This window comes from Stenella coeruleoalba (assembly GCF_951394435.1).
Source record: "Stenella coeruleoalba genome assembly, contig: scaffold_41, whole genome shotgun sequence".
NCBI lineage: Eukaryota > Metazoa > Chordata > Mammalia > Artiodactyla > Delphinidae > Stenella > Stenella coeruleoalba.
The window spans coordinates 914,090-940,594 of record NW_027646196.1 but is presented as its reverse complement, the minus strand read 5'-3'; the positions used below and the strand labels follow the sequence as shown (position 1 = coordinate 940,594).

Sequence of the window (26,505 nt, the reverse complement as noted above, 5' to 3'; positions counted from 1 at the left end):
GAGGATTTGAGAGATTGGGATTGGCATGTAAACATTTATATGTATAAAATAGATAACCAATAAGAACCTGCTGTATAAAAATATAAAATAAAATTCAAAATTAAAAAGAAATAAAATTTAAAAAATAAAACAGAAAAAACAATTATTCCCTTCACATACATGTATTTATATGAATAAATTATTTCCATGCTTATATCTGTAAATACAAAAAAGAGGAATAAAATCTACCTTGAACCAAAAAGGAAAAAGAGAAAAAAAAAAACAGAACCCACCAGTTACTCAGAGGAAAACCGTATCAGGGCACTTACTCCAGTTGTAAACAATTCTGAAGTTGGTCAGTGGTGGGGAATCGTCTCCCATTCAGCCAGCAGCCCCCACACAACAAGCGTCCTCATTGCAAAGCTGGGGCACCGTGCCGAGGCATCTGTGAGTAAACGTGAGCTGAGCCCCAGGCCAGTTGCTGCTGAACTGTTCCCACCCTTCCCAGGTAAAACACCTGAATATATACAAGGACTTGAAAGCCTAGAGGAAGGGCCGTGGAGCCACACGAGTGACAGGATGCCAGCTGACTTGGTGCCTGCAGGCCAGCCAGGATGGTCCTGGCCCTGGGTGCTCTTCTGGAAGATTTCCATTTCCCTGCCTGAGATATCTGTCCTGTCCCTGCCCCCACTGCTTTTTTCCTTCCTCAGCTCTGCCCAGGGAGAAATTCCAGCAGCAGGTATGGGTGACACATCCTCTTCTTTAGCAGGTGGCAGCCTGGCAACTGCTGCAGAAAGTCCAGCAGAGCCCCACTCACACTGGGCCACCCACAAAGCCGTGGCCTCTCACTCCCTCCCACCAGCCCAGCCCCGAGACTGCTGACAGGGCAGAGAAAATGGCGTCAGGCACAGCTGCAGGGGCTCTTGCTGCCTGGAGTGGTATTTATATTGATCTCAACCCAGGCACACCTGGGGAGGGCTGGCTGGCATGGTAAGGCTGCCCAGGTCAGCCAATCATCACCCCTCAGGGGCTCACAGTTGCAGAAAATGGAACTTGCTGAACCGGCCAGGTCCAAGGAACAGGTGTGGGCTCCTGAGAGTCAGGATAGACAAGGGGCTGCAGCTTTGGCTTGTTTTCTAATCATTTTATCTGGCCCATGAGTGGGAGACAACTTCAAGAAAACCCTCTCCTAATGAGAGGAACCCAGGAGTCAGGGAGAGGAGGGGTGGGTGGTGGTTGGAGACAGAGGCCTGGTGCCCCGGGTGCAGTGGAAGTCTCTGGAAGACCAGGTGGAGGGAGGCCACACAGAGTGATGCCCAGGGTCACAGACCTGTCGGAGCTGCTGTTTGTTAGTTCAAGTCCTGCTCTGAGGTGCTCTGTGTCAGCTCTGAGCGACAGGTGAGCTGGGGGTGCTCTTCAATGAGGGCTATGTGCACGGTTCCTGTGTGCCCAGCCCTGCCACGGTACCTGCAAGGGTAGCTCTGTATCCTGGGAGGGGCCTGACCATGAGAGCCCCGTGGGCTGGGTTGGGGGTGGGGTACCTGCCCAGGAGAGCTCCATATCCTGGGATTGGCCTGACCACGAGAGCCCCATGGGCTGCTGGGGACCTGGTAAAGGATGTCAGGACAGTCAGTGAAGCCACCGAGGATATACCTCCAGTTGCTCCTGATTCCTACACCCTGCTGGTCATTCTACCAACCACCAGGACATGGTATTCTGTATTAGTCTTCAATGATGCCTTCTTTTGTATTCCATTAGTCCCAGAGTCACAAGAAATTTTGGCTTGTGAGTGGCAGGACTCAACATACAACTAAAACAATACTTCCGGGCCGTCTTGCCCCAAGGGTGCAAAAATTCCCACACCATCTTTGGGGAAAGCTTAGCTAAAGACCGAAAAGTTCTACCTCTGGAAAAGGAAACCCTCCTTCAATATGCAGATGACATTCTGATCGCCAGCCCTACTAAGGAGGCCTCTGAACTACCAAGCCAATAAAGGATAGAAGTTGTCCAAGAAAAAGCTCAAATATCACAGACTGCGGTGACCTGCCTGGGCTTCATTCTCACACAAGGTCAGAGAAGCCCATCCCAGGAAAGGGAAGAAACCATTTTCAGCCTTACCCCTTTCTAAAACTAGAAGACAGCTTAGGGGTTCCTGGGGAGGCCAGGGTTTGCTGCTTCTGGATCCCTAACTACAGTCTACTAGCTGGGCCTCTATATGAAACACTGAAAGGAAAAGATGATGATCCTTTTGAACAGAATCCAGAAGTGGCCTTTCAAGAATGGAAAGAGCAGTCAATTCAGACCCTTGCCCTGGAACTCTCTAATTGAGCTAAACCCTTTGACCTTTACATTCCCGGTGAAAGGTGAATCGCCATTGGAGAATTAGTGAAAAAACTGGGACCACTTGAAATGGAACAACGCAAGAATGCCATCCAGGTAGGATAAACTAGAGTCACCAAGGGGCTTGGCCCACTGCCACATCTGGCCAAGATACTGGCGGTATCTAAAAACCTGGAAATCAGCAGCCCAAAAGGCCACCTCCCTCCTAAGGGAAAAGGACCCCACGTGGTGATCCTAATCACCAACCATGCCCTGAAGTTGCAGGGTTTGCTCCGTGGGCACACCGACCTCGACTGAGGAGGCCCTCCAACTCCAACATCCAGAGAGATAACCGGGGGCAACAGGGCACCATGACGACTCGTGTGAACATCACTTGACCTGGAGTTTCTCTCATAAAACAACAATAGTGTGTCCCGAAGGAGTAGACTACTGCTTGCAGGACTTACTGCACCCGGAGGGGAGCTAATAATCTTGGCGGGGGAACCGTATATCACACTGTCACCATAGAAAAGCCTACAGACACCGTGATGATGGTGGCCAATAAGACCGGCTGGACTCCTGTTTACTTCAAAAGGCTGTTGACTCAGTGGCCATCATGATCCTTGATCACCACTGACCCTGGACTGTCTGGGAGTTGAGCAGGCAGGGCTCTGACACCTGGTGCTGTTTGTACGTTAATTCAGGGGCCTAATTGAAGAAAGCGCAGACTACTGGCCAGAGCATCTAGGCTGGCAGAAACGGTCAGCCTAAGGTGGCCGAACAAATGTGGGGCGGGGTGAAATCGGCCCCCACAGCGTCTCTGCACATCTCTTTCCTGGACCCTTAAAGGTCATTAGAATCTATAACACTTCCAATGCTGGTGCTCAGGCGGACGAGCAGGGAGGCAGGGGTCCTGGGGCCAATCAACGTCACCTGGAGGCTGCTGGGGAGAAGTTCTGACCCTCGTCCCCTGGTATGAGGGCTCCCAACTCAGCACTCAGCAGTTACAGAAGAAGGGTCTGCACCCTCAGCACTCCAAGAATGAGGAACGGGACAAAAGGCAGAGGAGGGGTTTGTCCCCAGCAAAGCCCATTAAAAATCCCTGGGAGATAAAAATAGAATCTGGGCAATAAAGTCAAGTCTGACCTTTTTTATCCTTTGTGCTTTGTCTAATTTCACGTGCTCCTAGGGTCCCGCATGCAGAGGTTCCACACCCGGCACTTCAGACCAGATTTCCTAGTGCAGAATGGCTGGGTCGACACCTCAGCTCCTGGGGCCCAGTGCAGACTCCGAGATATAGAGCCTGAGCTGCAGCCAACCCGGCCCTCGAGAGCTCCGCCCCCTCCCTCCCACTGACTCTCACAGGATCTCTACAAAGCAGCCCAGCCCACAGCCCACGGGGTAGTGCATGCTCTCACCTCTCCATTCTCTGATCAAAATATAAAGTTTCCTTTGCTTGTGAACCAAACTCAGTCTCGATCTGTTGGCCCCAATGACACTGGGCAGGGGGACACTTGTTGGGGTCCACTCTGGAGGATCAGTAACAGAAATTGAGACTATTGTAACTTCAATGAACAGATGTGTGAGCCAAACTGTAGTTAACATAGAACAGTGTATAAGGCTCGGGTAAAATAAGATGTTTCTAACACTTCCATTTGATATTTCCATCACTTTATTATAAGCAAGTTCAGTGAAAAGGTTTGTCTTATTTGTCAGGTCAATATTAGAGAAATGAAGTGATTTCTTTCCAAGGATGTACATCTAATAATCTTGGTTAAAGCTTCAATCTTGTTTTAAATGCTTTTCCATTGAAAATGATACCTCTCTTTCAGCTCCCCCATTTCTGAGAAGTATAAAATCTTATAATTTATTATTACCAAAGGGGAAAGGTGGGAGGAGGGATAAATTAACAGTTTGGAATTAACACATACACACTGCTATGTATAAAATAGATCATCAACAAGGAACTACTGTATAGCACAGGGAACTACACTCAATATTTTGCAATAACTTATAAGGGGAAATAATCGGAAAAAGAATAGATATTTTTATTGACATCATCTATCAATGACAGTTAAAGTGTAACCTAAGGGAAGCCGGTGGTGAGTGCTTTTGACCCTGAAGACTTCAATCATCTAAAGTTTGGACTCTGCCTACTTCCCAAGGCCCTTAATGAACATATGTGTAGCCGTAGCTTAAAAAATTCCCCAGTTTGGGTTTCGGGGAGACACTGATTTTGAAAAAGCCCTGGTGTTCTCCTTACATGAATGGGACTCTTCCTACTGCTAAAACATGTCTGTCACACCCAGAGGATGGTATACCGTCTGATCGGGAAGAGTTTGGAAAAGGCATCTCATCTCCTCATCTCCTGGTGCTCGGGTTCACCCCTCCAGCGTCTTTACTAACAGTCTCCCCACTTGGAGATGTCAGCACTGTCAACATCCTGTTGCGTACAGTTTGGAATTTGTCCAGAGGATGAAGCGGAAGGATGAGGAACAATGAGAGACAAGTCCTAGGTGTTCAGACAGGCACATGTCACTCTAATTTCCAATCAGGAAGATGAATTGACCAAAGGCTAGGGTTGCCCATGGAAACAGTATGGGGCTTGAGGAAATCCCACTGCTTTGTGGCCAGTTCCCATAAACACAAGTTGAACAATGGAACTCAGGGGCAGTAAAATTCACGAAACTGCAGAGTTGAAAATATCTATCACTGAAAAATGTCTTGAGGAAAGTCAGAGAAAAGGATTGGTAAGCAAGGGAGAATGGCAGGAAAGGGATTTGAGGAGGTAGAAAGGACTCGCCATTAAGCACAAGAAAAGGGGCTGAACATTGCCAACATTGCAGTTGGCCAAAAAGGCTGTATGCGTTTTTTTCTGTATATATTCAAGAAAAGGGCATACACTTTTTTAGCCAACCAAACAGGTGGGCACTGGAAATCAATACTACAAAAGATATCACTTCGCATCAGTCAGAAGAGCCATCCTCATAAAGTGTAAACACCAGAAATGCAGGACAGGGCAAGGAGAAGAGGGAGCCCTGTGAGGCTTATAGTGGAAATGTATATTGCCAACGGCCATTCTGGAGAAGTGTATTGTGTTTACTAAAGCATCTAAAAAATGAGCTACAGAGCATAGGGCACTTGCACTCATGGGCGTATATCTTGGGAAAAACAAAAATCGAGAGGACACAGGCACCCCAATGTTAATGCCTCTCTGTTTAAAAGATCCTCAACTAGGATATAACTTAAATGTCTCTGGAGGGAAAAAATGGATAGAGATGTGGTACTTATGTAGAGTGGAATATTACTCAGCCTGGAAATCAATGAAATATGGCCAGTTGTAACAACTCCGGAGGAGTTACGTATGATCTTTCTAAGTGACATAATTCAAAAAGAAAAAGACACATATCATAAGATATCACTTAAAGGTGGAATCCAAAATGGCTACACATGAAATAAATTACAAAACAAAAACATAGTCAAATATGTAGAAAACACGCATAAGGCTGCTAAACGGAAAGGTGGGGAGGGGTGAGGCATCATCCAAGAGGTTGAAATTAGCAAAGATACCATTCCAAATACCAAACTGATAATCAACAAGGCCTACACGGTAGCTAAAAGAACTGCACTCAGCACACTCAAGTCACCAGAAAAGAATATCTATGACTGGTAAGAATCTGAAAAAGAATTTATTGATGTCTCTCTGTACGTGAATCAAGTGGATGTACAGCAGCAAGAAACAGAGCTTTGAAAATCAGCTGTAACCAATATAGTAATAAATTGAAAAAAATAAACGACAGAGAGACAGAGAAAACCTCTTACAACTTTTCCTCAGGGACGGTGATGCAACATGGATTGAACACATCTAGACCCACAGCAGGATGAGACATAAGGCTGGAAACTGTTCACGCTAAGAGAAATGTGAGGTTGGGTGAGGAAATGCACACCCTTTAAAGTAATACTACCTGGTACCCATTCAATGGGTCCCAAATCTGCAGGTTCAAGGGATCTTCCTACAGCTAAAACATGCATGGAAAACCCAGAGGACTGTACACCATGTGATCGGGAGATGTGTCTAAAATGCACCTCATTTATCCTCTCCTGGTGCTCCTGTTCATCATTCCAGCCACGTTACTTAGAATCTCCCCACTTAGAGAATCAGCACATTTAAACTTCTGTTTCACACATTTTGCAAATTGTGAGGAGGATGAACGGGAAGAGGGGGAACCAATGAGAGAATAGTTGTAGGGGTTTGGACGGGCACATGTCACTCTAATATCCCATTAAGAATAAGAATTAAAAAAAGGCTCAGCCTGCCTCACCGGAGCCAAAATAGGGCCTGAAGCAATCCTGCGGCTTTGAGGCCAGCTCACAAAAGAGCAACTTAAAAAATGGAGCTCAGGGTCACTGCAATTCACAAACCTGCAGAGTTATAAATGAAAACTAACGTCCAAAAATATGTTGAGGTAAGGCAAAGAAGAGGATCTGAATGCAAGACAGAATTGCCAGAAACAGATTTCAAGAGATAGATTGGACTCGTCTTTAAAGCACATGAAAAGCGGCAGAATTTCGACAATGATGCAGTTGGCCCAAAAGGGAGTATGCGTTTTTTCCTGAATATATCCAGGAAAAAACGCATACGCACTTTATGGGCAACCAAGCAAGCAAGCAATGCAAATGTGCCCAACAAAGAAGTCTCATTTCCCTCCGGTCAAAAGGGCCACCCGAAAAAATTGTAAAAACCAGAAATGCAGGACAGGCCATGGAGAACAGGGAGCCTTTATACGCTGATGGACAGTGTGTGAACTGCCGGGAGCCACTCTGGAGAAGTGTATGGTGGTTCCTAAATCATCTAAAAAACAGAGCTACAGAGCATAGGGCACTTCCAATCACGGGAGTATATCTAGGGAAGTCTAAAAATCAACAAGACACAAGCACACCACAGTTTAGGGCTACTCTGTTTACAAGAACCTCAACTTCAGTACACCTTAAATATCCCAGGAAAGAGAACAATGGATAAAGAAGATGTGGTACTTATGTACAATGGAATATCTCTTCACCATGAAATCAATGTAATAAGGCTAGTAGAAGGATAAAGAGTGGATTTAGGTCCGATAATACTACTTGAAATAAGTCAAACAGAAAAAGAAACATATCATAAGATATCACTTATAGAGGGAGGATAAATATGGCTGCACTAAAAATGAATTACAAAACAGAACAGTGTCTCACATTTAGAAAACACACTTATGTCAGCTTAAGGGGAAAGGAGAGGTGGGGTGATGCATAAAACCAGAGTTTGAAATTAGCACAGATACCGTTCAATAAACCAAATAGGTATTAGACAAGATCTACACCTTGCTCAATGAACTGGCCTCAACACACCCTATACACCGCAGAGAAATATATCTGAGTAATAAGAATCTTAAAACCCATGTATTGATATATCTCCATAAGGGAATCAAGTGTGTGCAAAACGGCACAAACACAGCAGTGAAAATGAGCTAAACCCCATTATAGAAATAAATTTTAAAACCAAAACGCAGAAACAATGAAAGAGAGAAAAATTCTTACAAAATTCGCTCAGGGGCTGTGATGCAACCTGGAATGACCACATATAAACCCACAGCTGGATAAGACATAAGACTGGACACTTGGGGTTGAGAGGATTGGTGAGCTTTGGTGAGCAACTGCCGAAAGTTTAATGCAATACTTCATGCTACTCATTCCAAGGGTCCCAACACTCCAGGTTGAAGGGAATCTTCCTACAGCTAAACCTTGCATGGGAAATCCAGCAGATGGTATACCATATGATCGGGAAAGGTTTCTAAAACGCACCTCATTTTCCTCTCCTGGGGCTCCGGATCAACATTCCAGCCACTTTACTAACAACATCCCCACATGGAGAGTGAACGCCTTTAAGTTCCGGTATCGCACAGTCTGCAGTTAGTGTGGAGGATGAATGGGAATAGGGGGAACCAGTGAGAAAATAGCTGTAGCGGTTTCAATGGCCACATGTCACTCTAATTTCACATAGGAAAAAGAATTAACCAAAGGCACAGCAAGGTGCCCCAGAAGAAGAATAGGGCCTGAAGAAATCCTGTGGATATGAGGCAAGATCACAAAAATAAGACCTGAAAAATGGAACTAAGGGCAACTGCAATTCAAAAACCTGCAGAGTTATAAACGACAACTATTTTCCAAAAGTATATTGAGGTAAGGCTATGAAGAGGCACTGACAGCAAGGCAGAATTGCAGGAAACCGATTTCAGGAGGTAGACAGGAATTGCATCGAAAACATATGAAAAGACTCAGAACATCAACAATCATGCACTTGGCCAAAAAGGGCGTATGCGTTTTTTCCTGAATATACTAAGGAAGAAACGCATACACACTTTCTGGCCAACCAAGCAAGCTTGCAAAGGAAATCTGCACTACAATGAAGTCTCACTGCCGCCCAGTCAAAAGGGCCATCTGAAAAAAGTGTAAAATCCAGAAAGGCAGGACAGGCCATGGAGAACTGGGAGCTTTATTATGCTGATGGGCGGGATGAAAACTGCCAACAGCCACTCTGGAGAAGTGTATGGTGTTTCCTGAAATATCTAAAAAACAAAGCAACAGAGCTTAAGGCAGTTCCACTTATGGTCCTATAGCTTAGGGAAATTAAAATCGAAAAGACACAGCCACCCCAAAATTTGGGACGTCTCTGTTTACAAGAACCTCGTTTACTGTACAAGTTCAATATCACACAAAGCAAAAAATGGATAAAGAAGTTGTGGTACTTACGTACAATGCAATATCACTCAGCAATGAAATCTATGTCATCAGGCCCGTAGCAGCATAATGAGGGGATTCAGGTATGATGATTCTAAGTGAAATAAATCACACAGAAAAAGAAACATCATAAGATATCACTAATACACGGAATGTAAACTTGGCTACACAGGAACAGAATTAAAAACAGAACAGGGTCTCATATGTAGAAAACCAACTTATGCTTGCTTAAGGGGAAAGGAGAGTTGGGGTGCTGCATAAAACCAGAGATTGAAATGAGCACACATAACGTTCCTTAGCCAAATATGTAATAGACAATAGCTACTCCTTGCTCAACGAAATGCACTCAACTCCCCATATTAAACGCCTAAGAATGTACCTGACTAGTAAGTATATGGAAACCTATGGATTGCTATGTCTCTGAAAGTGAATCCAGCTTGTGTACAGGGGCACATGCAACAGTGATAGCTCTGGAGAGGTTCGGTGAGCAAATGAAGGCCCTTTGAAGTCATATTGCATGGTACCCATTCCACGGGTCTCAACTCTCCAGGTTTAAGGTATTCTTTCTTCAGCTAAAACATGCATGAGGAACCCAGATTATGATCAACCTTGTGAACGGGAGACGTGTTCAAATATGTCTCAGTTTTCCTCCACTGATACTCGGGTGCAACATTCCAGACGCTTTACTAACACTCTCCCGACTTGGAGAGTCAGCGCCTTTAACCTCCTGTTTGGCCTAGTTTGCAATTTCTGCGAAAGATGAACAGGTATAGGGAGAACCAATGAGAGACTAGCTGGAGGTGTCTGGACGGGCAAATTTAACTCTCATTTCCCACCAGGAAGAGGAAATAACCAAAGGCTCAGCGTGCCGTGCCGGAACCAGATTAGGGCCTGAAGCCATCCTGCGGTGTTGCGGCCAGCTCACAAGAAAGCGAGTTGAAGAAAGGAGCTCAGGGGCACTGTAATTCACAAACCTGCAGAGTTATAAATGACAGCTATCGTCCAAAAATATACTGAAGTGAGGCTGCCAAGAGGACTTGAAAGCGGGGCAGAATTGCAGGAAACCGATTTCAGGAGGTAGACTGGAATTGCATTGAAAGCATAGGAAAAGAGGCAGAACGTCCACAATGATGCACTTGGCCAAAAAGGGCGTATGCGTTTTTTCCTGAATATTTTCAGGAAAAAACGCATACGCCCTTTTTGGCCAACCAAGCAAGCTTGCAAAGGAAATCTGCACTACAATGAAGTCTCACTTCCCGCCGGTCAAAAGGGTCATCTGAAGAAAGTGTAAAATCCAGAAAGGCAGGACAGGCCATGGAGAACTGGGAGCCTTGTTATGCTGATGGACGGGATGTAAATTGCCAACAGACACTCGGGAGAAGTGTATGGTGTTTCCTGAAACATCTAAAAAACAAAGCAACAGAGCCTAGGGCACTTCCACTTATGGTCCTATAGCTTAGGGAAAGTAAAATCAAAAAGACACAGCCACCCCAAAGTTTGGGACGCCTCTGTTTACAAGAACCTCGTTTACCGTACAAGTTCAGTATCACAGAAAGTGAAAAATGGATAAAGAACATGTGGTACTTACGTACAATGCAGTATCACTCAGCAATTAAATCTATGTCATCAGGCCCGTAGCAGCACAATGAGTGGATTCAGGTACGATGATTCTAACTGAAATAAGTCACACAGAAAAAGAAACATCATAAGATATCACTAATACACGGAATGTAAACTTGGCTACACAGGAACTGAATTACAGAACAGAACAGGGTCTCAAATTTAGAAAACCAACTTATGCTTGCTTAATGGGAAAGGTGAGTTGGGGTGCTGCATAAAACCAGAGATTGAAATGAGCACAGATAAAGTTCCTTAAGCCAAATATGGAATAGACAAGAGCTACTCCTTGCTCAACGAAATGGACTCAACACCCCATATTAAACGCCTAAGAATGTACCTGACAAGTAAGTATCTTAAAACCTATGGATTGCTATCTCTCCGAAAGAGAATCAAGCGTGTGTACAGGGGCATAAACGCAGCAGTGATAGGATTGGAGAGGATCGGTGAGCAAATGAAGACCCTTTGAAGTCATATTGCATGGTACCCATTCCACGGGTTTCAACTACCCAGGTTTAAGGTATTCTTCCTTCATCTAAAACATGCATGTGGAACCCAGAGTACGATCAACCGTGTGAACGGGAGACGTGTTCAAATATGTCTCAGTTTTCCTCCCCTGGTACTCGGGTGCAACATTCTAGACGCTTTACTAACACTCTCCCCACTTGGAGAGTCATCGCCTTTAACCTCCTGTTTGGCCCAGTTTGCAATTTCTGCGGAAGATGAACAGGAATAGCGAGAACCAATGAGAGACTAGCTGGAGGTGTCTGGACGGGCAAATTTAACTCTCATTTCCCACCAGGAAGAGGAATTAACCAAAGGCTCAGCGTGCCGTGCCGGAACCAGATTAGGGCCTAAAGCCATCCTGCGGTGCTGCGGCCAGCTCACAAGAAAGCGAGTTGAAGAAAGGAGCTCAGGGGCACTGTAATTCACAAACCTGCAGAGTTATAAATGACAGCTATCGTCCAAAAATATACTGAAGTAAGGCTGCCAAGAGGACTTGAAATCGGGGCAGAATTGCAGGAAACCGATTTCAGGAGGTAGACTGGAATTGCATTGAAAGCATAGGAAAAGAGGCAGAGCATCCACGATGATGCACTTGACCAAAAAGGGCGTATGCGTTTTTTCCTGAATATATTCAGGAAAAAACGCATACGCCCTTTTTGGCCAACCAAGCAACCTTGCAAAGGAAATCTGCACTACAATGAAGTCTCACTTCACCCCGGTCGAACGGGCCATCTGCAAAAAGTGTAAAATCTAGAAAGGCAGGACAGGCCATGGAGAACTGGGAGCCTTGTTATGCTGATGGGCGGGATGTAAATTGCCAACAGACACTCGGGAGAAGTGTATGGTGTTTCCTGAAACATCTAAAAAACAAAGCAACAGAGCCTAGGGCACTTCCACTTATGGTCCTATAGCTTAGGGAAATTAAAATCAAAAAGACACAGCCACCCCAAAGTTTGGGACGCCTCTGTTTACAAGAACCTCGTTTACCGTACAAGTTCAGTATCACAGAAAGTGAAAAATGGATAAAGAACATGTGGTACTTACGTACAATGCAGTATCACTCAGCAATGAAATCTATGTCATCAGGCCCGTAGCAGCATAATGAGTGGATTCAGGTACAATGATTCTAACTGAAATAAGTCACACAGAAAAAGAAACATCATAAGATATCACTAATACACGGAATGTAAACTGGCTACACAGGAACTGAATTCCAAAACAGAACAGGGTCTCAAATATAGAAAACCAACTTATGCTTGCTTAAGGGGAAAGGTGACTTGGGGTGCTGCATAAAACCAGAGATTGAAATGAGCACAGATAAAGTTCCTTAAGCCAAATATGGAATAGACAAGAGCTACTCCTTGCTCAACGAAATGGACTCAACACCCCATATTAAACGCCTAAGAATGTACCTGACTAGTAAGTATCTTAAAACCTATGGATTGCTATGTCTCCGAAAGAGAATCAAGCATGTGTACAGGGGCATTAACGCAGCAGTGATAGGATTGGAGAGTTTCGGTGAGCAAATGAAGACCCTTTGAAGTCATATTGCATGGTACCCATTTCACGGGTTTCAACTACCCAGGTTTAAGGTATTCTTCCTTCAGCTAAAACATGCATGTGGAACCCAGAGTATGATCAACCATGTGATCGGGAGACGTGTTCAAATATGTCTCAGTTTTCGTACCCTGGTACTCGGGTGCAACATTCCAGATGCTTTACTAACACTCTCCCGACTTGGAGAGTCAGTCCCTTTAACCTCCTGTTTGGCCCAGTTTGCAATTTCTGCGGAAGATGAACAGGAATAGCGAGAACCAATGAGAGACTAGCTGGAGGTGTCTGGACGGGCAAATTTAACTCTCATTTCCCACCAGGAAGAGGAAATAACCAAAGGCTCAGCGTGCCGTGCCGGAACCAGATTAGGGCCTGAAGCCATCCTGCGGTGTTGCGGCCAGCTCACAAGAAAGCGAGTTGAAGAAAGGAGCTCAGGGGCACTGTAATTCACAAACCTGCAGAGTTATAAATGACAGCTATCGTCCAAAAATATACTGAAGTAAGGCTGCCAAGAGGACTTGAAAGCGGGGCAGAATTGCAGGAAACCGATTTCAGGAGGTAGACTGGAATTGCATTGAAAGCATAGGAAAAGAGGCAGAGCATCCACGATGATGCACTTGACCAAAAAGGGCGTATGCGTTTTTTCCTGAATATATTCAGGAAAAAACGCATACGCCCTTTTTGGCCAACCAAGCAAGCTTGCAAAGGAAATCTGCACTACAATGAAGTCTCACTTCACCCCGGTCGAACGGGCCATCTGCAAAAAGTGTAAAATCCAGAAAGGCAGGACAGGCCATGGAGAACTGGGAGCCTTGTTATGCTGATGGGTGGGATGTAAATTGCCAACAGACACTCCGGAGAAGTGTACGGTGTTTCCTGAAACATCTAAAAAACAAAGCAACAGAGCCTAGGGCACTTCCACTTATGGTCCTATAGCTTAGGGAAATTAAAATCAAAAAGACACAGCCACCCCAAAGTTTGGGACGCCTCTGTTTACAAGAACCTCGTTTACCGTACAAGTTCAATATCAGAGAAAGTGAAAAATGGATAAAGAACTTGTGGTACTGACGTACAATGCAGTATCACTCAGCAATGAAATCTATGTCATCAGGCCCGTAGCAGCATAATGAGTGGATTCAGGTACGATGATTCTAACTGAAATAAGTCACACAGAAAAAGAAACATCATAAGATATCACTAATACACGGAATGTAAACTTGGCTACACAGGAACTGAATTCCAAAACAGAACAGGGTCTCAAATTTAGAAAACCAACTTATGCTTGCTTAAGGGGAAAGGTGAGTTGGGGTGCTGCATAAAACCAGAGATTGAAATGAGCACAGATTAAGTTCCTTAAGCCAAATATGGAATAGACAAGAGCTACTCCTTGCTCAACGAAATGGACTCAACACCCCATATTAAACGCCTAAGAATGTACCTGACTAGTAAGTATCTTAAAACCTATGGATTGCTATGTCTCCAAAAGAGAATCAAGCGTGTGTACAGGGGCATAAACGCAGCAGTGATAGGATTGGAGAGGTTCGGTGAGCAAATGAAGACCCTTTGAAGTCATATTGCATGGTACCCATTCCACGGGTTTCAACTACCCAGGTTTAAGGTATTCTTCCTTCAGCTAAAACATGCATGTGCAACCCAGAGTATGATCAACCATGTGATCGGGAGTCGTGTTCAAATATGTCTCAGTTTTCATACCCTGGTACTCGGGTGCAACATTCCAGACGCTTTACTAACACTCTCCCGACTTGGAGAGTCAGTCCCTTTAACCTCCTGTTTGGCCCAGTTTGCAATTTCTGCGGAAGATGAACAGGAATAGCGAGAACCAATGAGAGACTAGCTGGAGGTGTCTGGACGGGCAAATTTAACTCTCATTTCCCACCAGGAAGAGGAAATAACCAAAGGCTCAGCGTGCCGTGCCGGAACCAGATTAGGACCTGAAGCCATCCTGCGGTGTTGCGGCCAGCTCACAAGAAAGCGAGTTGAAGAAAGGAGCTCAGGGGCACTGTAATGCACAAACCTGCAGAGTTATAAATGACAGCTATCGTCCAAAAATAGACTGAAGTAAGGCTGCCAAGAGGACTTGAAAGCGGGGCAGAATTGCAGGAAACCGATTTCAGGAGGTAGACTGGAATTGCATTGAAAGCATAGGAAAAGAAGCAGAACGTCCACAATGATGCACTTGGCCAAAAAGGGCGTATTCGTTTTTTCCTGAATATATTCAAGAAAAAACGCATACGCCCTTTTTGGCCAACCAAGCAAGCTTGCAAAGGAAATCTGCACTACAATGAAGTCTCACTTCCCCCCGGTCAAAAGGGCCACTGAGAAAAGTGTAAAATCCAGAAAGGCAGGACAGGCCATGGAGAACTGGGAGCCTTGTTATGCTGATGGGCGATATGTAAATTGCCAACAGACACTCGAGACAAGTGTATGGTGTTTCCTGAAACATCTAAAAAACAAAGCAAGAGAGCCTAGGACACTTCCACTTATGGTCCTATAGCTTATGGAAATTAAAATCAAAAAGACACAGCCACCCCAAAGTATGGAACGGCTCTGTTTACAAGAACCTCGTTTACCGTACAAGTTCAGTATCACAGAAAGTGAAAAATGGAAAAAGAACATGTGGTACTTACGTACAATGCAGTATCACTCAGCAATGAAATCTATGTCATCAGGCCCGTAGCAGCATAATGAGTGGATTCAGGTACGATGATTCTAACTGAAATAAGTCACACAGAAAAAGAAACATCATAAGATATCACTAATACACGGAATGTAAACTGGCTACACAGGAACTGAATTCCAAAACAGAACAGGGTCTCAAATTTAGAAAACCAACTTATGCTTGCTTAAGGGGAAAGGTGAGTTGGGGTTCTGCATAAAACCAGAGATTGAAATGAGCACAGATAAAGTTCCTTAAGCCAAATATGGAATAGACAAGAGCTACTCCTTGCTCAACGAAATGGACTCAACACCCCTTATTAAACGCCTAAGAATGTACCTGACTAGTAAGTATCTTAAAACCTATGGATTGCTATGTCTCCGAAAGAGAATCAAGCATGTGTACAGGGGCGTAAACGCAGCAGTGATAGGATTGGAGAGGTTCGGTTAGCTAATGAAGACCCTTTGAAGTCATATTGCATGGTACCCATTCCACGGGTTTCATCTCTCCAGGTTTAAGGTATTCTTCCTTCAGCTAAAAGATGCATGTGGAACCCAGAGTATGATCAACCATGTGATCGGGAGACGTGTTCAAATATGTCTCAGTTTTTGTACCCTGGTACTCGGGTTCAACATTCGAGAAGCTTTACTAACACTCTCCCGACTTGGAGAGTCAGTCCCTTTAAACTCCTGTTTGGCCCAGTTTGCAATATCTGCAGAAGATGAACAGGAATAGCGAGAACCAAAGAGAGACTAGCTGGAGGTGTCTGGACGGGCAAATTTAACTCTCATTTCCCAACAGGAAGAGGAAATAACCAAAGGCTCAGCGTGCCGTGCCGGAACCAAATTAGGGCCTGAAGCCATCCTGCGGTGTTGCGGCCAGCTCACAGGAAAGCGAGTTGAAGAAAGGAGCTCAGGGGCACAGTAATTCACAAACCTGCAGAGTTATAAATGACAGCTATGGTCCAAAAATATACTGAAGTAAGGCTGCCAAGAGGACTTGAAAGCGGGGCAGAATTGCAGGAAACCGATTTCAGGAGGTAGACTGGAATTGCATTGAAAGCACAGGAAAAGAGGCAGAACGTCCACAATGATGCACTTGGCCAAAAAGGGCGTATGCGTTTTTTCCTGAATATATTCAGGAAAAAACGCATACGCCCTTTTTGGCCAACCAAGCAAGCTTGCAAAGGAAATCTGCACTACAATGAAGTCTCATCCCCGCTGGTCAAAAGGGCCATCTGAAGAAAGTGTAAAATCCAGAAAGGCATGACAGGCCATGGAGTACTGGGAGCCTTGTTATGCTGATGGGCGGGATGTAAATTGCCAACAGACACTCGGGACAAGTGTATGGTGTTTCCTGAAACATCTAAAAAACAAAGCAAGAGAGCCTAGGACACTTCCACTTATGGTCCTATAGCTTAGGGAAATTAAAATCAAAAAGACACAGCCACCCCAAAGTATGGAACGGCTCTGTTTACAAGAACCTCGTTTACAGTACAAGTTCAACATCGCAGAAAGTGAAAAATGGATAAAGAAGTTGTGGTATTTACTTACAAAGCAATATCACTCAGCAATGAAATCTATGTCATCAGGCCCTTAGCAGCACAATGAGTGGATTCAGGTATGATGATTCTAACTGAAATTAGTCACACAGAAATAGAAACATCATAAGTTATCACTAATACACGGAATGTAAACTTGGCTACACAGGAACTGAATTACAGAACAGAACAGGGTCTCAAATTTAGAAAACCAACTTATGCTTGCTTAAGGGGAAAGGTGAGTTGGGGTGCTGCATAAAACCAGAGATTGAAATGAGCACAGATAAAGTTCCTTAAGCCAAATATGGAATAGACAAGAGCTACTCTTTGCTCAATGAAATGGACTCAAAAACCCATATTAAACGCCTAAGAATGTACCTGACTAGTAAGTATCTTAAAACCTATGGATTGCTATGTCTTCGAAAGAGAATCAAGCGTGTGTACAGGGGCATAAACGCAGCAGTGATAGGATTGGAGAGGATCGGTGAGCAAATGAAGACCCTTTGAAGTCATATTGCATGGTACCCATTCCACGGGTTTCAACTACCCAGGTTTAAGGTATTCTTCCTTCAGCTAAAACAAGCATGTGGAACCCAGAGTATGATCAACCGTGTGAACGGGAGACGTGTTCAAATATGTCTCAGTTTTTATCCCCTGGTACTCGGGTGCAACATTCCAGATGCTTTACTAACACTCTCCCCACTTGGAGAGTCAGCGCCTTTAACCTCCTGTTTGGCCCAGTTTGCAATTTCTGCAGAAAATGAACAGGAATAGCGAGAACCAATGAGAGACTAGCTGGAGGTGTCTGGACGGGCAAATTTAACTCTCATTTCAGACCAAGAAGAGGAAATAACCAAAGGCTCAGCGTGCCGTGCCGGAACCAGATTAGGGCCTGAAGCCATCCTGCGGTGTTGTGGCCAGCTCACAAGAAAGCGAGTTGAAGAAAGGCGCTCCGGGGCACTGTAATTCACAAACCTGCAGAGTTATAAATGACAGCTATCGTCCAAAAATAGACTGAAGTAAGGCTGCCAAGAGGACTTGAAAGCGGGGCAGAATTGCAGGAAACCGATTTCAGGAGGTAGACTGGAATTGCATTGAAAGCATAGGAAAAGAGGCAGAGCGTCCACAATGATGCACTTGGCCAAATTGGGCGTAAGCGTTTTTTCCTGAATATATTCAGGAAAAAACGCATACGCCCTTTTTGGCCAACCAAGCAAGCTTGCAAAGGAAATCTGCACTACAATGAAGTCTCACTTCCCCCCGGTCAAAAGGGCCATCTGAAAAAAGTGTAAAATCCAGAAAGGCAGGACAGGCCATGGAGAACTGGGAGCCTTGTTATGCTGATGGGTGGGATGTCAATTGCCAACAGACACTCGGGAGAAGTGTATGGTGTTTCCTGAAACATCTAAAAAACAAAGCAACAGAGCCTAGGGCACTTCCACTTATGGTCCTATAGCTTAGGGCAATTAAAATCAAAAAGACACAGCCACCCCAAAGTATGGAACGGCTCTGTTTACAAGAACCTCGTTTACAGTACAAGTTCAACATCGCAGAAAGTGAAAAATGGATAAAGAAGTTGTGGTATTTACTTACAAAGCAATATCACTCAGCAATGAAATCTATGTCATCAGGCCCTTAGCAGCACAATGCGTGGATTCAGGTATGATGATTCTAACTGAAATAAGTCACACAGAAAAAGAAACATCATAAGCTATCAGTAATACACGGAATGTAAACTTGGCTACACAGGAACTGAATTACAGAACAGAACAGGGTCTCAAATTTAGAAAACCAACTTATGCTTGCTTAAGGGGAAAGGTGAGTTGGGGTGCTGCATAAAACCAGAGATTGAAATGAGCACAGATAAAGTTCCTTAAGCCAAATATGGAATAGACAAGAGCTACTCCTTGCTCAACGAAATGGACTCAACACCGCATATTAAACGCCTAAGAATGTACCTGACTAGTAAGTATCTTAAAACCTATGGATTGCTATGTCTCCGAAAGAGAATGAAGCATGTGTACTGGGGCATAAACGCAGCAGTGATAGGATTGGAGAGGTTCGGTGAGCAAATGAAGACCCTTTGAAGTCATATTGCATGGTACCCATTCCACGGGTTTCAACTACCCAGGTTTAAGGTATTCTTCCTTCAGCTAAAACATGCATGTGGAACCTAGAGTATGATCAACCATGTGATCGGGAGACGTGTTCAAATATGTCTCAGTTTTCGTACCCTGGTACTCGGGTGCAACATTCCAGACGCTTAACTAACACTCTCCCGACTTGGAGAGTCAGTCCCTTTAACCTCCTGTTTGGCCCAGTTTGCAATTTCTGCGGAAGATGAACAGCAATAGCGAGAACCAATGAGAGACTAGCTGGAGGTGTCTGGACAGGCAAATTTAACTCTCATTTCCCACCAGGAAGAAGAATTAACCAAAGGCTCAGCATGCTGTGCCGGAACAAGATTAGGGCCTGAAGCCATCCTGCGGTGTTGCGGCCAGGTCACAAGAAAGCGAGTTGAAGAAAGGAGCTCAGGGGCACTGTAATTCACAAACCTGCAGAGTTATAAATGACAGCTATCGTCCAAAAATATACTGAAGTAAGGCTGCCAAGAGGACTTGAAGTCGGGGCAGAATTGCATGAAATCGATTTCAGGAGGTAGACTGGAATTGCATTGAAAGCATAGGAAAAGAGGCAAAACGTCCACAATGATGCACTTGGCCAAAAAGGGCGTATGCGTTCTTTCCTGAATATATTCAGGAAAAAACGCATACGCCCTTTTTGGCCAACCAAGCAAGCTTGCAAAGGAAATCTGCACTACAATGAAGTCTCACTTCCCGCCGGTCAAAAGGGCCATCTGAAAAAAGTGTAAAATCCAGAAAGGCAGGACAGGCCATGGAGAACTGGGAGCCTTGTTATGCTGATGGGCGGGATGTAAATTGCCAACAGACACTCGGGAGAAGTGTATGGTGTTTCCTGAAACATCTAAAAAACAAAGCAACAGAGCCTAGGGCACTTCCACTTATGGTCCTATAGCTTAGGGAAATTAAAATCAAAAAGACACAGCCACCCCAAAGTTTGGGACGCCTCTGTTTACAAGAACCTCGTTTACAGTACAAGTTCAACATCGCAGAAAGTGAAAAATGGATAAAGAAGTTGTGGTACTTACGTACAAAGCAATATCACTCAGCAAAGAAATCTATGTCATCAGGCCCTTAGCAGCACAATGAGTGGATTCAGGTATGATGATTCTAACTGAAATAAGTCACACAGAAAAAGAAACATCATAAGATATCAGTAATACACGGAATGTAAACTTGGCTACACAGGAACTGAATTCCAAAACAGAACAGGGTCTCAAATTTAGAAAACCAACTTATGCTTGCTTAAGGGGAAAGGTGAGTTGGGGTGCTGCATAAAACCAGAGATTGAAATGAGCACAGATAAAGTTCCTTCAGCCAAATATGGAATAGACAAGAGCTACTCCTTGCTCAACGAAATGGACTCAACACCCCATATTAAACGCCTAAGAATGTACCTGACTAGTAAGTATCTTAAAACCTATGGATTGCTATGTCTCCAAAAGAGAATCAAGCGTGTGTACAGGGGCATAAACGCAGCAGTGATAGGATTGGAGAGGTTCGGTGAGCAAATGAAGACCCTTTGAAGTCATATTGCATGGTACCCATTCCACGGGTCTCAACTCTCCAGGTTTAAGGTATTCTTCCTTCAGCTAAAACATGCATGTGGAACCCAGAGTATGATCAACCGTGTGAACGGGAGACGTGTTCAAATATGTCTCAGTTTTCCTCCCCTGGTACTCGGGTGCAACATTCCAGACGTTTTACTAGCACTCTCCCCACTTGGAGAGTCAGCGCCTTTAACCTCCTGTTTGTCCCAGTTTGCAATTTCTGCAGAAGATGAACAAGAATAGGGAGAACCAATGAGAGACTAGCTGGAGGTGTCTGGACGGGCAAATTTAACTCTCATTTCCCACCAGGAAGAGGAAATAACCAAAGGCTCAGCATGCCGTGCCGGAACAAGATTAGGGCCTGAAGCCATCCTGCGGTGTTGCGGCCAGCTCAAAAGATAGCGAGTTGAAGAAAGGAGCTCAGGGGCACTGTAATTCACAAACCTGCAGAGTTATAAATGACAGCTATCGTCCAAAAATAGACTGAAGTAAGGCTGCCAAGAGGACTTGAAAGCGGGGCAGAATTGCAGGAAACCGATTTCAGGAGGTAGACTGGAATTGCATTGAAAGCATAGGAAAAGAGGCAGAACGTCCACAATGATGCACTTGGCCTAAAAGGGCGTATGCGTTTTTTCCTGAATATATTTCCTGAATATATTTCCTGAATATATTCAGGAAAAAACTCATACGCCCTTTTTGGCCAACCAAGCAAGCTTGCAAAGGAAATCTGCACTACAATGAAGTCTCACTTCCAGGCGGTCAAAAGGGCCATCTGAAGAGAGTGTAAAATCCAGAAAGGCAGGACAGGCCATGGAGAACTGGGAGCCTTGTTATGCTGATGGGCGGGATGTAAATTGCCAACAGAAACTCTGGAGAAGTGTATGGTGTTTCCTGAAACATCTAAAAAACAAAGCAACAGAGCCTAGGGCACTTCCACTTATGGTCCTATAGCTTAGGGAAATTAAAATCAAAAAGACACAGCCACCCCAAAGTTTGGGACGCCTCTGTTTACAAGAACCTCGTTTACCGTAGAAGTTCAGTATCACAGAAAGTGAAAAATGGATAAAGAACATGTGGTACTTACGTACAATGCAGTATCACTCAGCAATGAAATCTATGTCATCAGGCCCGTAGCAGCATAATGAGTGGATTCAGGTACGATGATTCTAACTGAAATAAGTCACACAGAAAAAGAAACATCATAAGATATCACTAATACATGGAATGTAAACTGGCTACACAGGAACTGAATTCCAAAACAGAACAGGGTCTCAAATTTAGAAAACCAACTTATGCTTGCTTAAGGGTAAAGGTGACTTGGGGTGCTGCATAAAACCAGAGATTGAAATGAGCACAGATAAAGTTCCTTAAGCCAAATATGGAATAGACAAGAGCTACTCCTTGCTCAACGAAATGGACTCAACACCGCATATTAAAAGCCTAAGAATGTACCTGACTAGTAAGTATCTTAAAACCTATGGATTGCTATGTCTCCGAAAGAGAATCAAGCATGTGTACAGGGCCGTAAATGCAGCAGTGATAGGATTGAAGAGGTTCGGTGAGCAAATGAAGACCCTTTGAAGTCATATTGCATGGTACCCATTCCACGGGTTTCAACTACCCAGGTTTAAGGTATTCTTCCTTCAGCAAAAACATGCATGTGGAACCCAGAGTATGATCAACCATGTGATCGGGAGACGTCTTCAAATATGTCTCAGTTTTCATACCCTGGTACTCGGGTGCAACATTCCAGATGGTTTACTAACACTCTCCCCACTTGGAGAGTTAGCACCTTTAACCTCCAGTTTGGCCCAGTTTGCAATTTCTGCGGAAGATGAACAGGAATAGCGAGAACCAATGAGAGACTAGCTGGAGGTGTCTGGACGGGCAAATTTAACTCTCATTTCCCACCAGGAAGAGGAAATAACCAAAGGCTCAGTGTGCCGTGCCGGAACCAGATTAGGGCCTGAAGCCATCCTGCGGTGTTGCGGCCAGCTCACAAGAAAGCGAGTTGAAGAAAGGAGCTCAGGGGCACTGTAATTCACAAACCTGCAGAGTTATAAATGACAGCTATCGTCCAAAAACATACTGAAGTAAGGCTGCCAAGAGGACTTGAAAGCGGGGCAGAATTGCAGGAAACCGATTTCAGGAGGTAGACTGGAATTGCTTTGAAAGCATAGGAAAAGAAGCAGAACGTCCACAATGATGCACTTGGCCAAAAAGGGCGTATGCGTTTTTTCCTGAATATATTCAGGAAAAAACGCATACGCCCTTTTTGGCAAACCAAGCAAGCTTGCAAAGGAAATCTGCACTACAATGAAGTCTCACTTCCCCCTGGTCAAAAGGGCCATCTGAAAAAAGTGTAAAATCCAGAAAGGCAGGACAGGCCATGGAGAACTGGGAGCCTTGTTATGCTGATGGGCGGGATGTAAATTGCCAACAGACACTCGGGAGAATTGTATGGTGTTTCCTGAAACATCTAAAAAACAAAGCAAGAGAGCCTAGGACACTTCCACTTATGGTCCTATAGCTTAGGGAAATTAAAATCAAAAAGACACAGCCACCCCAAAGTATGGAACGGCTCTGTTTACAAGAACCTCGTTTACAGTACAAGTTCAACATCGCAGAAAGTGAAAAATGGATAAAGAAGTTGTGGTATTTACTTACAAAGCAATATCACTCAGCAATGAAATCTATGTCATCAGGCCCTTAGCAGCACAGTGAGTGGATTCAGGTATGATGATTCTAACTGAAATAAGTCACACAGAAAAAGAAACATCATAAGATATCAGTAATACACGGAATGTAAACTTGGCTACACAGGAACTGAATTACGGAACAGAACAGGGTCTCAAATTTAGAAAACCAACTTATGCTTGCTTAAGGGGAAAGGTGAGTTGGGGTGCTGCATAAAACCAGAGATTGAAATGAGCACAGATAAAGTTCCTTAAGCCAAATATGGAATAGACAAGAGCTACTCCTTGCTCAACGAAATGGACTCAACACCCCATATTAAACGCCTAAGAATGTACCTGACTAGTAAGTATCTTAAAACCTATGGATTGCTATGTCTCCGAAAGAGAATCAAGCGTGTGTACAGGGGCATAAACGCAGCAGTGATAGGATTGCAGAGGTTCGGTGAACAAATGAAGACCCTTTGAAGTCATATTGCATGGGTCTCAACTCTCCAGGTTTAAGGTATTCTTCCTTTAGCTAAAACATGCATGTGGAACCCAGAGTATGATCAACCGTGTGAACAGGAGACGTGTTCAAATATGTCTCAGTTTTCCTCCCCTGGTAGTCGGGTGCAACATTCCAGACGCTTTACTAACACTCTCCCCACTTGGAGAGTCAGCGCCTTTAACCTCCTGTTTGGCCCAGTTTGCAATTTCTGCGGAAGATGAACAGGAATAGGGAGAACCAATGAGAGACTAGCTGGAGGTGTCTGGACGGGCAAATTTAACTCTCATTTCCCACCAGGAAGAGGAAATAACCAAAGGCTCAGCGTGCCGTGCCGGAACCAGATTAGGGCCTGAAGCCATCCTGCGGTGTTGCGGCCAGCTCACAAGAAAGCGAGTTGAAGAAAGGAGCTCAGGGGCACTGTAATTCACAAACCTGCAGAGTTATAAATGACAGCTATCGTCCAAAAATATACTGAAGTAAGGCTGCCAAGAGGACTTGAAAGCGGGGCAGAATGGCAGGAAACCGATTTCAGGAGGTAGACTGGAATTGCATTGAAAGCATAGGAAAAGAGGCAGAACGTCCACAATGATGCACTTGGCCAAAAAGGGCGTATGCGTTTTTTCCTGAATATATTCAGGAAAAAACGCATATGCCCTTTTTGGCCAACCAAGCAAGCTTGCAAAGGAAATCTGCACTACAATGAAGTCTCACTTCCCCCCGTTCAAAAGGGCCATCTGAAAAAAGTGTAAAATCCAGAAAGGCAGGACAGGCCATGGAGAACTGGGAGCCTTGTTATGCTGATGGGCGGGATGTAAATTGCCAACAGACACTCGGGAGAAGTGTATGGTGTTTCCTGAAACATCTAAAAAACAAAGCAAGAGAGCCTAGGACACTTCCACTTATGGTCCTATAGCTTAGGGAAATTAAAATCAAAAAGACACAGCCACCCCAAAGTATGGAATGGCTCTGTTTACAAGAACCTCGTTTACAGTACAAGTTCAACATCGCAGAAAGTGAAAAATGGATAAAGAAGTTGTGGTATTTACTTACAAAGCAATATCACTCAGCAATGAAATCTATGTCATCAGGCCCTTAGCAGCACAATGAGTGGATTCAGGTATGATGATTCTAACTGAAATAAGTCACACAGAAAAAGAAACATCATAAGATATCAGTAATACACGGAATGTAAACTTGGCTACACAGGAACTGAATTACAGAACAGAACAGGGTCTCAAATTTAGAAAACCAACTTATGCTTGCTTAAGGGGAAAGGTGAGTTGGGGTGCTGCATAAAACCAGAGATTGAAATGAGCACAGATAAATTTCCTTAAGCCAAATATGGAATAGACAAGAGCTACTCCTTGCTCAACGAAATGGACTCAACACCCCATATTAAACGCCTAAGAATGTACCTGACTAGTAAGTATCTTAAAACCTATGGATTGCTATGTCTCCGAAAGAGAATCAAGCGTGTGTACAGGGGCATAAACGCAGCAGTGATAGGATTGGAGAGGATCGGTGAGCAAATGAAGACCCTTTGAAGTCATATTGCATGGTACCCATTCCACGGGTTTCAACTACCCAGGTTTAAGGTATTCTTCCTTCAGCTAAAACAAGCATGTGGAACCCAGAGTATGATCAACCGTGTGAACGGGAGACGTGTTCAAATATGTCTCAGTTTTTATCCCCTGGTACTCGGGTGCAACATTCCAGACGCTTTACTAACACTCTCCCCACTTGGAGAGTCAGCGCCTTTAACCTCCTGTTTGGCCCAGTTTGCAATTTCTGCGGAAGATGAACAGGAATAGGGAGAACCAATGAGAGACTAGCTGGACGTATCTGGACGGGAAAATTTAACTCTCATTTCCCACCAGGAAGGGGAAATAACCAAAGGCTCAGCGTGCCGTGCCGGAACCAGATTAGGGTCTGAAGCCATCCTGCGGTGTTGCGGCCAGCTCACAAGAAAGCGAGTTGAAGAAAGGAGCTCAAGGGCACTGTAATTCACAAACCTGCAGAGTTATAAATGACAGCTATCGTCCAAAAATATACTGAAGTAAGGCTGCCAAGAGGACTTGAAAGCGGGGCAGAATTGCAGGAAACCGATTTCAGGAGGTAGACTGGAATTGCATTGAAAGCACAGGAAAAGAGGCAGAACGTCCACAATGATGCACTTGGCCAAAAAGGGCGTACGTGTTTTTTCCTGAATATATTCAGGAAGAAACGCATACGCACTTTTTGGCCAACCAAGCAAGCTTGCAAAGGAAATCTGCACTACAATGAAGTCTCACATCCCGCCGGTGAAAAGGGCCATCTGAAGAAAGTGTAAAATCCAGAAAGGCAGGACAGGCCATGGAGAACTGGGAGCCTTGTTATGCTGATGGGCGGGATGTAAATTGCCAACAGACACTCCGGAGAAGTGTATGGTGTTTCCTGAAACATCTAAAAAACAAAGCAACAGAGCCTAGGGCACTTCCACTTATGGTCCTATAGCTTAGGGAAATTAAAATCAAAAAGACACAGCCACCCCAAAATTTGGGACGCCTCTGTTTACAAGAACCTCGTTTCCCGTACATGTTCAGTATCACAGAAAGTGAAAAATGGATAAAGAACATGTGGTACTTACGTACAATACAGTATCACTCAGCAATGAAATCTATGTCA

At 44.4% G+C, this 26,505-nt stretch overlaps 1 long non-coding RNA gene across 1 annotated transcript in view; it reads right to left on the bottom strand.

Annotated features, from left to right (window-relative positions):
- Positions 1–9,114: 9,114 nt before the first annotated feature.
- The window catches only part of LOC307181267, a 920,325-nt gene continuing 902,934 nt past the window's right edge, over positions 9,115–26,505 (bottom strand). Inside the window, exon 7 of the long non-coding RNA XR_013826264.1 lies at positions 9,115–9,166. This is a non-coding gene — a long non-coding RNA (uncharacterized lncRNA). The remainder of the gene's footprint in view (positions 9,167–26,505) is intronic.